Source organism: Cryptomeria japonica, chromosome 10 (genome assembly GCF_030272615.1).
Source record: "Cryptomeria japonica chromosome 10, Sugi_1.0, whole genome shotgun sequence".
Taxonomy (NCBI): domain Eukaryota; kingdom Viridiplantae; phylum Streptophyta; class Pinopsida; order Cupressales; family Cupressaceae; genus Cryptomeria; species Cryptomeria japonica.
Window position 1 is genome coordinate 533,712,029 of NC_081414.1, and position 12,447 is coordinate 533,724,475.

Consider the following 12,447-nt stretch of genomic DNA (forward strand, 5'->3'; position numbering starts at 1 on the left):
CTCTATGTATATTTTTTTGAAGCTTTATGTTTCAAGTTTAATTTTTAATCTTTGCCAAAAGTTCTGTGTTTTTCCATCTCTTTTATGCAAAAGCACTGATTGTGCATATGCACTGTCTTTTGTTGCATTTGTGTTGTCCTTTCATTCATTTGCACTATCCTTTCATGCATTTGTGATGTCCTTAGGTGTATTTGTGTTGTCTTTCATGCAAAAGTGTTGTCTTTAACTGCACCGGCGCTAACTTGCAATGCATAAGCACTAAACTTAAGTGCAAAAAGTGTTGTTCTGCATAACAAAAGCTTTGTTCTACCTATCTATGGTGTTTTCACTGTTTTTTCCAATCAGATTTGGATTCTTGAGTTTGGTTTCATTCCAAAGGCTTTTTGGGATTTTTACAGACATTTTCCAGCTATTGTTATTTATCAGTTTGATGTGATTTTATGTTTTATATGCTAAAACATTCTTGGATTTTTTTTTGTTGAAGATTTGAGTCTTTTCTTATATTGAGATGTTGTAATAGAAAGATGGTATTGTTGTGGAGACAACAAGATGTTATTGTTGTGGAGACAACAAGATGTTAATGCTATGGAGACAGCAAGATGATATTGTTGTGAAGACAACATAATTTTATATGTTTTATTGATGAAATATTTCTTATATGATATGGATTTCCACTTTGAGGCTCATTTTGCATTATAATGGATTTAAGCCCTTTGTGCTCTTTAGCTATGGTTTTTCCTTATATGTTTCATGTGTTGTTGGGATGCATGATGAAGTTATGGATCTTTTCTTGGAATTTAAATTGGAGCCTCTTGTGTTTTATTGTTGGGCCATGTTAGGAGGAGTGGGCTTCCTTGTGATGACTGGGGTCAGAGAGATACGCTTGCATGAGGTTTCTTGTAAGGATGCATGAAGTCTAGACCACTAGGGCACATTGGAGTTTTCTATGATTTGTAAACCAGTGATAACATTAATAATGAATTAATTGGAATGGGTAATTAGATCTCATTTAAACAATATAATTAATAGTTTGAGCCTCATGGCTGATTCCTAGGGAGGCTATTTTAGGATAAGCATGAGAAGGCCATGAAGACAGTAAGTCAAATCTCCCTTGATTCTGTCATGGGTAGAAATGGCTCCGCATGTCTATCAAGGTTATGTCATGAAGAGTTGTGTTTTGGCAATATTGTGGGGGTGGATAGCATGTGATGACACTCTACTCCTACATGTGTCCTTTGCTTGAGATGTATTGATTCCTTGTATATTTGTGCACCTCTAGGAGTTTTCTATTTGTGCTATCTTGTGATTGGTTCTTGCTTGAGTGTCCTTGTGTTGGTTAGTCCCTTTGGTTTTGAGTATCAACCTAGATGTAGAGTGTGTGTTGGGACCTTGTGTCATCTCCTAGCATGGGGGGTGGTTCCTTTTGTTCCACATGGCCGTGTGGTTAGTGCTTTTAAACCATTGGGATGTTCCTATCTTTCGATTCTTCTTGCATGGATGAGGATGCTTCTTCAGACAGTTCATGAATAATAATTGCAGCAAGAATGTAAATGATGATGTGATTTATGTAGTGAAATTATTATGTAATGGTTGTAAAAGAAATCATGCTTATGAGAAATGTTTATGTTGTTCTAGTTATAGTGATAGCTTTTGGTTATAGTACATGATTGTAATGATGAACCTTGAGTTGTATTGTAACACATTTATATGAAAAGAAAAAGATGCATGAGATGTGGATAAGTATTGTGGTTTGGAACTAAATGATGCATTTTGTATTATTGATGAACCATGTTAAAAGGAAATGGTGTAAATGTTATGATATGGTATTAGTCTTGAAATGATGTCTTTAACTAATGATTTAAGTAGAAGAAATGTTATATCTTGATAGGATGTATGAGTATGAATAATATTGGAAGATATCTTAGGACATGTTTATGTATGGTGATTAAAGAATTTGAAATTATAGTATCGTACTTCGTAGACAGTGATCTAATGGTTGGATTGAAATCTTATAATTCTTGGGATGTAATTGAATGTTCCTTATGAAAATATTGTATGGATGATCTTAATGAATGAATTACTAATCTTATTAATGGTAATTACTAATAAGTGTATGGGTAGGCAGTAAAATGAATGCTTGTCTTTTAGAAAAGGATTAGAATGTATTTTGTGTTATGGTTTAAGATTATATCTCCATTTGGTGGATTGTTTTAGTTGTTATGGAATTAGGCTATTGTATCTTAGTTTGTGTTGAGATGAATTCATGTGGTTACCTGATTTTTAATGAGATGATTGTTGGTTAATTGACATAAAGTAAGAGATTTTAGGAGTATTAAATGAGCTATGGGTTAAATGTTTAGGAAGACTTTGTTATTATTGCCTTATGTACTCTGGGAATCATGATGAAGTAATAAGAATGCTAGGAGCATAGAATCATAAATGATTATGTGGAAGTTAATCATAAATGGAAACTGTGTTAATATAATATAAGGGTTAATCTTGGTATGTGTATGGTGATGTTTATAGTCGGAGGTTGGTTAATTGTAATAAGAACATTTGAACTTGGAGTATAAAATGAACCTAATATAAAAAGGAAAAAGTTGTGCATTGAAAGATAGAATCTCATATTAAATGAAAGATTAAGTAGGTTGCATATCATGAGTGTTAGGTATTGCTATGTTGTATCTATGTGTGTATAATGATTAATATTATGAGGGATTGATCTAGAAGAAAGTAAATGCTTATTGCATATGTAGGTAGATTAAGTAATGGTGTTGAGATACCCTAGGGAGTTAGTAGTAATGATTTATTGTATTCCCCTTGCATAATTGTTTGAATAGCTTTAGTGAATTATTTTATGTTAATAACACTTAAATTATTTTGTGTGCTCACTACATTGCTTAAGTGATGTTATGTGTTGTATTAATAAATAAAAAATTAAATTAGTGTGTATTTAGCTATATTTCTTTGGGGTATTTTGGCGGGCATTACAAATAATCTTCACCACAATGTCTTAACCCTCACTAACACATCCAATGAACTTAACCTAGTCGATGAGGTAATTCCCATTATCCATCATAAACTCATCAAATGGAACCAACCTAATCTCCCATGCCTTGACCAATTCTAAAATGATGAGGCAAAAATTGACTTATTGGAACTATGGGATAACATACCAAACCAGGATCACAAAGATGGATTTTCCATCAAACTTAATAGCGCAACATACTTTGGGGCAGATGCCAAACCTTTCAGGTGCAAAAATATCACAATAACACATGGATCTTCCAGTGAAAACCACACTGTGGCGCTGTTTGATCCTAAAAAAGTAAAAAGAAAGAGTGTATCCAATGGTGAAAACCTCTCTGAGGTGCCTGAGGATGAAAGGTTTGACATCCTCCCCTCTAGTACAAATCAAGAGAGATCAACGATCCCCCTCGAAGAAACAAAATAATTCAATGTGGGGACCCCTGAGATTCCTCACCAGATACATTTGACATATCTACTCACTCCAGAGGAACAACCAAAATTTGTAGAGTTCTTCCAAAAGCATCAGGTCAACTTCATATGGTCTTATGTAAACATGTCTGCCCTAGATCTTGATTTAGTCATGCACCTCCTATTCATGGCAAAAGGAGCTAAACCTATAAAATAAAAGCTCAGAAAGATGTACCCACACATTGTTGTACTAGTCAAAGCAGAACTTAAGAAACTCTTGGATGTGGGTTTTATCAGACCCATCGATTACGCAAAGTGGATCTCCAATATAGTACCTATTGGTAAACCAAATGGGGGAATCCATATCTATATTGAATTCATAGATCTAAACAAGGAATGTCCTAAGGATGACTTCCCCCTACCAAACATTGACATGATCATGGACCTAACAGTAGGACATGCCATGCTTTCTCTTATGGATGGCTTGTTAGGGTACAACCAGATAAAGATCGCTCCAAAAGATCAACATAAAATTGCCTTCACATGCCCATGGGGAACATATTGTTGGAATGTGATGCCTTTTGGTATAAAGAATGCAAGGATGATCTATCAAAGAGCTATGACCACCATCTTTCATGATATGATGCATACCATAATGGAGGATTATGTTGATGACTTACTGGCAAAATCATTAACAAGAGAAGGTCATCTTGCCATATTAGATAAAATCTTTGACATACTAGAACAATATCATGTTTGACTCAATCCAAAGAAATGTGTCTTTGGAGTAACCTTAGGGAAGCTCCTAGGATACATTATCTCAAGAAAAGGCATTGAAGTAGATCCAGCAAAGGTCAAAGCAATCATGGACATGCCACCTCCAAAGAACATCAGTTAGTTAAGGACATTACAAGGGTGCCTATAATCAATTCATAAATTCATTGCACAACTGGCAGATAAGTGTCATCCCTTTACATATTTGTTACATAAAAACATTCACTTTCAATGGGATGCCAGATGCCAACAAGCATTCCAGATGCTTAAGGACTATCTCATGAATACACCATTGTTGATCCCACCAGATCCAGGTAGACCTCTTTTTCTATATATCTCAGCTACAACCACAGCATTAGGAGTACCGCTAGCACAACACAATGTAGAAGGGAAAGAGTGTGCAATTTACTACATCTCTCACACACTGGTCAACTATGAACTCAATTATACACCTTTTGAGTGAGCTTGCCTAGCAGTAATCTTGGCCGCTACCAAACTAAGGCACTACATGTTGACACATAAGGTAGAACTCATTACAAAGATCGATCCCCTAAAGTACCTACTCAAAAAAGTAGCATTGACAAGCCGCTTGGCCAAATGGGATGATTCTGAGTGAATTTGACATTGAGTATGTGGACTGTAAGGCTATCAAGGGCCAATTTATTGCAGATCAGTTGGCCGATGCACTACTAAAAGGCGATCATCCTCTTGTTTCTAATTTCCCAAATGAAGAGATCTTCATGATCACAGCAGCACAAACTTGGCATTTATACTTTGATGGCTCATATACTAGACATGGCTCGGGGGCAGGCATTTTGTTTATCACACCTCAAGGTGACAGCATCCCGAAGTCTTACAGGCTAGCTTTTCCATGTACAAACAACATAGAAGAGTATGAGGCCTTGATCATAGGACTCAGACTAGCCATACAATGGAAACTAAAAGAGCTATAGGTATATGGTGACTCCCAACAGGTCATCCAACAAGTCACAGATGAATATCAGACCAAGGATGATAAGCTTCTACTGTACAAGTAAATGGTGGATAGTTTAAAAGCATCACTTACAACTATCACCTGTGAGTAGATACCCAGAGATCAAAATCGAGCTATTGACGCCATGGCTACAATTGCATCTCTCCTAGATCTTCCATAGAATTCAACATGCTATGAGTTCTTGGTAGAACAACTTTGGATTCCCACTTATGATATCCTCGAATCCAAGATGATATGTCACCTAGTTGGTTCTGAATCCCCATGGTATGGTGATTTCTACACCTACCTTCGTGATCACACACACACTCCTAACCAGTCGAATAACCAATGCAAAACCTTCATTCATCAAACCACTCGATACACCATAATTGCCGAAACCCTATACTGATGAAGTCTTGATGGTACTCTCCTTCGATGTTTGGAATAGGATGAGACAACAAAGGCCTTGGAAGAGGTACATGAAGAAATTTGTGGGACTCACTCAAGTGGTCCTTCACTAGCCAAGAAAATCATGCGAGCAAGATACTACTGTCCATCCATGGAAAAAGACTCCTACTATTTTGTCAGAAAATGCAAGAAGTGTCAAGTTCATGGAGACCTGATACATGCACCAGCACAAGAATTGCAAGCAATCACAACACCATGGCCCTTTTGTCAATGGGGACTTGACCTTGTGGGTAAAATCCATCCATCATCATCCAACGACCACAAATTTATCATTACCACCACTGAATACTTCACAAAGTGGATCAAAGCTATTCCACTTACCCAACTCACCGGCAAGAAAATCGCCTCATTCATTCTTAATTACATCATCTTCTAATATGGTGTACCCATGTCCATCATCACAGATAATAGGCTTCCTTTAAAAAATCAGGATGTCCATGAGTTTTGTGAGAAGTTTCACATCCAACACTACTTTTCCACTCCCTATTACCCACAAGGAAATGGTTAGGCCGAAGCATCAAACAAGAATATATTAAGAATCCTCAAGAAGACAGTCAATAATGGTGGTCATGATTGGCACGTTCAATTAAATTCAGCACTATGGGCATATCGAACTAGCACTCAAACCCCTATAGGTGCAACTCCCTACTCATTGGTCTATGGCACAAAAGTCATCCTTCCTATTGAGTTTGAGATACCATCTCTATGAGTTTCCTTGCACAATATGATAGATGATGAAGCATACCGAGTCTCCCATCTTCAAGACTTGGAACTACTTGATGAAAGGCAACAAGCTGCATACAACCACCTCAAAGCCTATCAGCAACACATGAGCAGAAGCTATAATCATCGGGTTAAACCTCGCACATTTGAGGTAGGTGATCTCATTCTTAGGGAGAACCCTCGTAACCAACCAAACAAAGAACATCAAGGCAAGTTTGAATCAAACTAGTTGGGTCCATATGGTATCACTACTATATTTGGGTTCGGGGCATATCAGTTGGCTACTTTAGAAGGAGAACCGCTAGCAGATCCGATCAATAGCATGCACCTCAAACGATTTCATATATAAGTTGTGTAGAGCATCAGGATCCTTCAATATTAGGAAACACCAAAAAAAAATTAAAAAAAATGTCCTAAAGAAATACAAAAAAATAAAAAAAGTAAAGAAAAATCATTCATCCAAACGGTGAACAACCACTCTGGTGGCACCTTGGGTAAGTGCGATGGTGAAAACCTAGCAAACATGCACCACTCGTAAAGGCTCTGGCTCCATTGTCTTTTAGACTTGTGGTGATCACATTCATTGCATTCATTCATCAATCAGTCAAACCATGACTTGTTATTGATCTGCAATGAGAGATACTACTTCATGTGTCCTACATCCTTCTCTTCATAGTGATGTCTAAAACTAGGGGCAATGATCCTAACCTATTGATGGAAGTGGATTCTACATTACTTGTGATTTATTGAGTTCTTAATTTAAAACTATCTGGCAAAACTCCAAAAAACATTCAAAAACACTCACAAAATCCAAAAACATTCAAAAACACTCACAAAATCCAAAAACATTCAAAAATACTCACAAAATCCAAAAAACATGATTAAACATCAAAAACATGGCAACACCTAAAATCCTTTGTACATACACATCCCAAACAGACATCAAACAAACATTTTGAGCTACTCAAACAATGACCACTTATCAAATCAACCAAACAATCAACACAAGTACACACAACTGTCTTAACAAGGATGCATCCTTCCTTACCAAAACAAAGACATGATAACATTTTATTTGACAAGAAAATTATGTTTAGGCTATCAAGTACTTGGTCGGTTTGTTAGTTATTTATTCATTTATATCAGGTTCTTATGGTACTCTAGGATATCCACAAGTGATTAGAGTAGCTGGGATGGTTCCTAAGTATCATTTTGTTTATTATTTGTGAATTGTTCCAATGAAGTTCTGGGGCATGTACTAATGGTTTCTACGTTGGAAGTTCACTAAGCTACATGATCTTATGCAAAATACATTCATGGATCATTATGGCTTACTAACTACAACGTATACCTTGACCATCTGCATATGAACCAGAATGGAGGGTCCCATTCTTTTACTTGTCTTCAAATGTTGGCTTACAGGTACAATTCTCCAAACTTGGTTCCTACTGCCTCGTCCAAGATTGATACTACCATGCTCAATGATGAAAAATAAAGCACTATGGATCGTCATTTCATCTCATCTGTTTATATTGCATTCCATTGCATATCGCCCATCCATTTGATCGTTCATTATTCTTATTTATGGTTTGTATGGAAGTGTAAACAAGTTAAAATACGAGAGGCTATTTAATATGAATTGGTCTTGGATACAATCATGATGGAGTTCTCTGATACATCATCATTGTATCATGCAATTTCTCACCAACTTGCATTCATATATCATGAACGCATGGCATTATCATTCCATTACATTTAGTTGCATTTAAATGCATCTAGTTTATTATCATTTACTTGCATGTAGATTCATTACATCCATTTAAGATATTTATTTAAGTGCATCTAATATCATTTAGTTGCATTCATTATCATTTACTTACATTATCATCATTGCATCATTTCATCATTGCATTAAGGGCATTTTGATTCATTTAGATGAATTTGCAATCATTTCATTTACTTCCATTGTTAGACGTTAACGTACATTGATTTAGTCATATAGGTACAGTTAGTTGTATCTTAAATCATTAAATATCATTCATCATCATTAAAGTACATTCATTTAGATTCATTTAGTTGCATTCATTTATATTTATTTATCTATTAGTCACAAGCATTCATCTATCCTTTCAGTATATTCTTATACTCATTCATTCCATTCTCATCTTAAAGTTTCATCTGGATTCACTAAGATACATCTATTTTCCTTTTTAATTGCATTAAGGTGCAGTTACTCATTTTCCATTAGCTATATTTGTTTTATTATCTTGCTTTTAAAATCATGATCATGTGTTTAGATTCATTTTCACATTCTCGATCATTTCCATCATTTAGTTGATTACTTACATGCATATTAGGAATCATTTAAACATGCATTTATTCCTTAAAAATCGCATTCTAATCATTAATTGCATTCATCTAGAAACCTACATTCCATCTGCATTAACATTTGTTCATCCATTTACAACACATTCATCTCAAAACATACATAAATACATTCATCTAGATTCATATTAAACACATGCATCATTTACTCATATCATCATATCATCATCATTATTCATTATCTCAACTCATCATTTAACATACATCATTATCATTACATCATATGCATACAAAACTACAAAATCATCCATAAAATATATGCATGTCACCTACATACACATATTCGCATTATCCATCTTGTAACCTGCATACACATGTCAGCACATCATCCATAAAACATGCATATAGAAATCATCTCATCAACATATACATCTAGCAAGTAAAAACATCTCATGCATATAAAGAATAACTCATAAATCATCATCATACATAAACACATACAGAACATCACATACATCTCATATTGTTGGCATATGATGAAGCGGTGTTCATGTATGTTGTCATTGATATCAATAATTGCTCTAGAAGGATGAAGATCAGAAGAAGTTGTTATTGATGTTCAAGCAAAAGGAATTGGTATGTATGGAGATTGACGACGGTAATGAACAACCGGAATGAAGTGGACCGGTATCGGGGTTCACTAATTATGTCTACCGATTGATAATCTAGGGTTACAGGTTTGGATTATGCAGAGCAACTGAAGACGTATCGTGACCTGCAAGGTAAAGATTAAAATATCATGTCAAACTGAACGCAATAATGTCCTACCTCGGGAGTGCGCATTTTTCCTATCCGGTAGGTGAAGAGCGCAAGATGGGTCATTAATTTGAAGATGCAAAATGATTTGCGATCTGATTTAGATCGTCTTCTGAAAAGCCTGAATGATGCCAGATGTAGAATGATTCATGACTTGATTTAGATCATATGCAATGGGTTTCAATGGTTAGGATTGGACCTCTTGTAAGCAGATGGTCAGGATTGAACCATCTTTGTAAAACTTAGGTTTAGGGTTTATGCTTTTGACCAAGTGATTGCCTATAAGGTTGATGTAGTTCAGATTTTGTAAGTGTTGGCAAATGTTGTGTATGTGTGTCCGCTTAATGGGAGATTGGATACTTGCCAAACCTGAGTGAGAGATCTACAGAGTGTGATTGCAGAAGAGAGGAGATTAAAAGGATCTACCCTAGAAATGTGTGTTATCTTCAGATCGGTGTTTTACCTGTTGTTTTCTAACCACTTCAATAGATTGTAAATCCCTTGACCAGGTAAACTTTAGCAGGCTTTTGTTGTAATTCCTTTAACTAGGTGGCTCAAGTTTATTGAGTTAGTTAAATCCTCTAGCAAGGTAACTCCTAATAGGGTTTCAATCCTTAACCAAATTTTATAGCCATCCCTTAACCAGGTGATCCCTAATAGGATCAGTTCCTAACAAAACCCTATTGTAAAGTCTTTAACTAGACTAGGCTCCTAACAGAGTGGACTTAAAGAGAGTTCAAAACAAGCTTGTGGGTATTCATCCCCACCGTGGTTTTTCCCATTTGGGTTTCCACGTGAACAATCTATGTGTCATGGGTTGTGTATTTTTCATGTGATGATTGAGCAGTCTTTGTTTAGTTGAATATGCATGCAAAGCTAATGGTGGTGGTATTACTAATGCAACTTATGCATGATTAAGTCAGTAAAATTGCTATCTAGATTTGAGACTTGTTGTACATTGTTTGAAGTACTTCTATGTTTTATCGGTATAGCCATGGTTAAGTTCAATGGAGAAGACAACTGGTCAGCATTGTTTTAATATGATAAGGTGTGGAGAAGTTTTTGTTTGTACTGATTCACCCCCCCCTCTTAGTACTGATTAGGGTATTAGTTGTTCATCATTATTCATCAGTTATCTGCACCAAAAATGAGATCTCATCATATATCATCATATCGCATCATAAAGAATATATGTATTAGAGTCCAATTATGTCTATAAAAATCGGCTACCAAAGAACCATCCACGTCATAGCCCAACATAACAAATATAACAAGTACATAAAAATCTCTCTCAAATAGCACTCTAACTAGATGATGCACCTCCATCACCCCCTGCTCCACCATCACCCCCTGCACCACCACTACCCCCTACACCACCCACACTATCTCATTGCGGAGGACCCATCACACCACCACTACTCTACATCATCTAAGACTGCTCTGATCTCGCCCGATGCATCTGTGAATAATTCAGTGTCCATTGACTAGATGGTACCACCTGCTCATATAAACTCCACCAATAGTCAACCTCTCCACCTGCTCGATGTAGCTCCTTCACCAACAAATCAGTCGATGGACCATGTCCCTATACTCCCTCCAAGACTCGAAATCTCTCTTGCAGCTGGATCACCCTATCAACCACATCATCTCGCTCTCGCCTCACTACTATCAACTCTGACTCCCATGCAAAAAGCTAGACATCTCTAGCTGCAACCTCTACCTCCAGCTCTGCCTAGGTCGCTGTCAAATGAGTCTGCAAATATGCTATCATGTGCTCCCGCAAGTCTCCCCCTCCCATCTCCATAGGATACTCTCATCCACCTATAGCTCCCTCTCCCATCTCCATAGTCGCCTCTCTCTCCCCAATATCCCTGCCTCCTACTCTAGTTGCCCCCTATATCAAAGGACCTTGTGATAGTCCTAATGGTTGCCCACCTCTCCCTCTCCTCTACAACCATCCTCCTCCACCACCACCACCCCCAAAACCCCCACCCCCACCACCTCCACCTCCTCTTGCTCCACCATAACCTCCTCCTCCCTCACCCCCATCTCCCCCTCCACCACCAGCACCTCCATGTCCTCCTCCTACTCCTCAGCCTCCTCTCCTCCTCCATTGTTGTCTCCTCTAATCCTCAAAGGATGGTATTGGCTTAGTTGGATCTGAAATGCGTGGAATAGGATGTGCAGTACGATACTGCGTGTACTTCTTTGTCACCCCTACATCCACAATCTCAGACCTCATATGCCATGGTCTTGCCTGTAAGGTCTGGAATTCGGCTCTGGCTTGATCATACGGTAACACTGGCCCCCACTAAAATCTCTCCTGAACCGCCCGTGCGTACTCCCCTGATCCCCTCAGCAACCCCTGCCTCTGTCCAAACTATCTCATCACTCTATCTGGTACCTATCTCTCTACATTGTAGGTTGTCCTACCAATAAAAAATCATGTCATAAATATATATGACAAGGCCTCTACATCATCTTCCCAGGGCTCACACTCAATATATGGCCTCCATATCACTGTATCCAAATCATCCAATGCCTTCTGCCACCACTCCAACTTCCCCAAGTGGGTCTGACTCATCATACCTCCATACATGTACACATAGGGCTGATCTTCCACCCTAAATCTTAGACAAACCGACCGTGTCACTGGAAGGTTCTCCCACACCCAAATGTGTAGCAAGGTAATCTCGACCCCTAGATAACTTGTCTCTCAGTATACCAACTCATGCAGCTCCCTGTACAAGTGTGAAAGTCCCCATGCATAGCGAGTCCCATTAGTTACCATGTGCTCAATGACCTAGCCCCAACCCACAACCAGCCCATGTGATCATTGATTGGGGCAAAGAAAGCCACTGACAATGCCTAATAACACAGCTGGTAGTGGCTCATATAAGGTAGCTATCTCCTCCCATGCGATCGAGCCA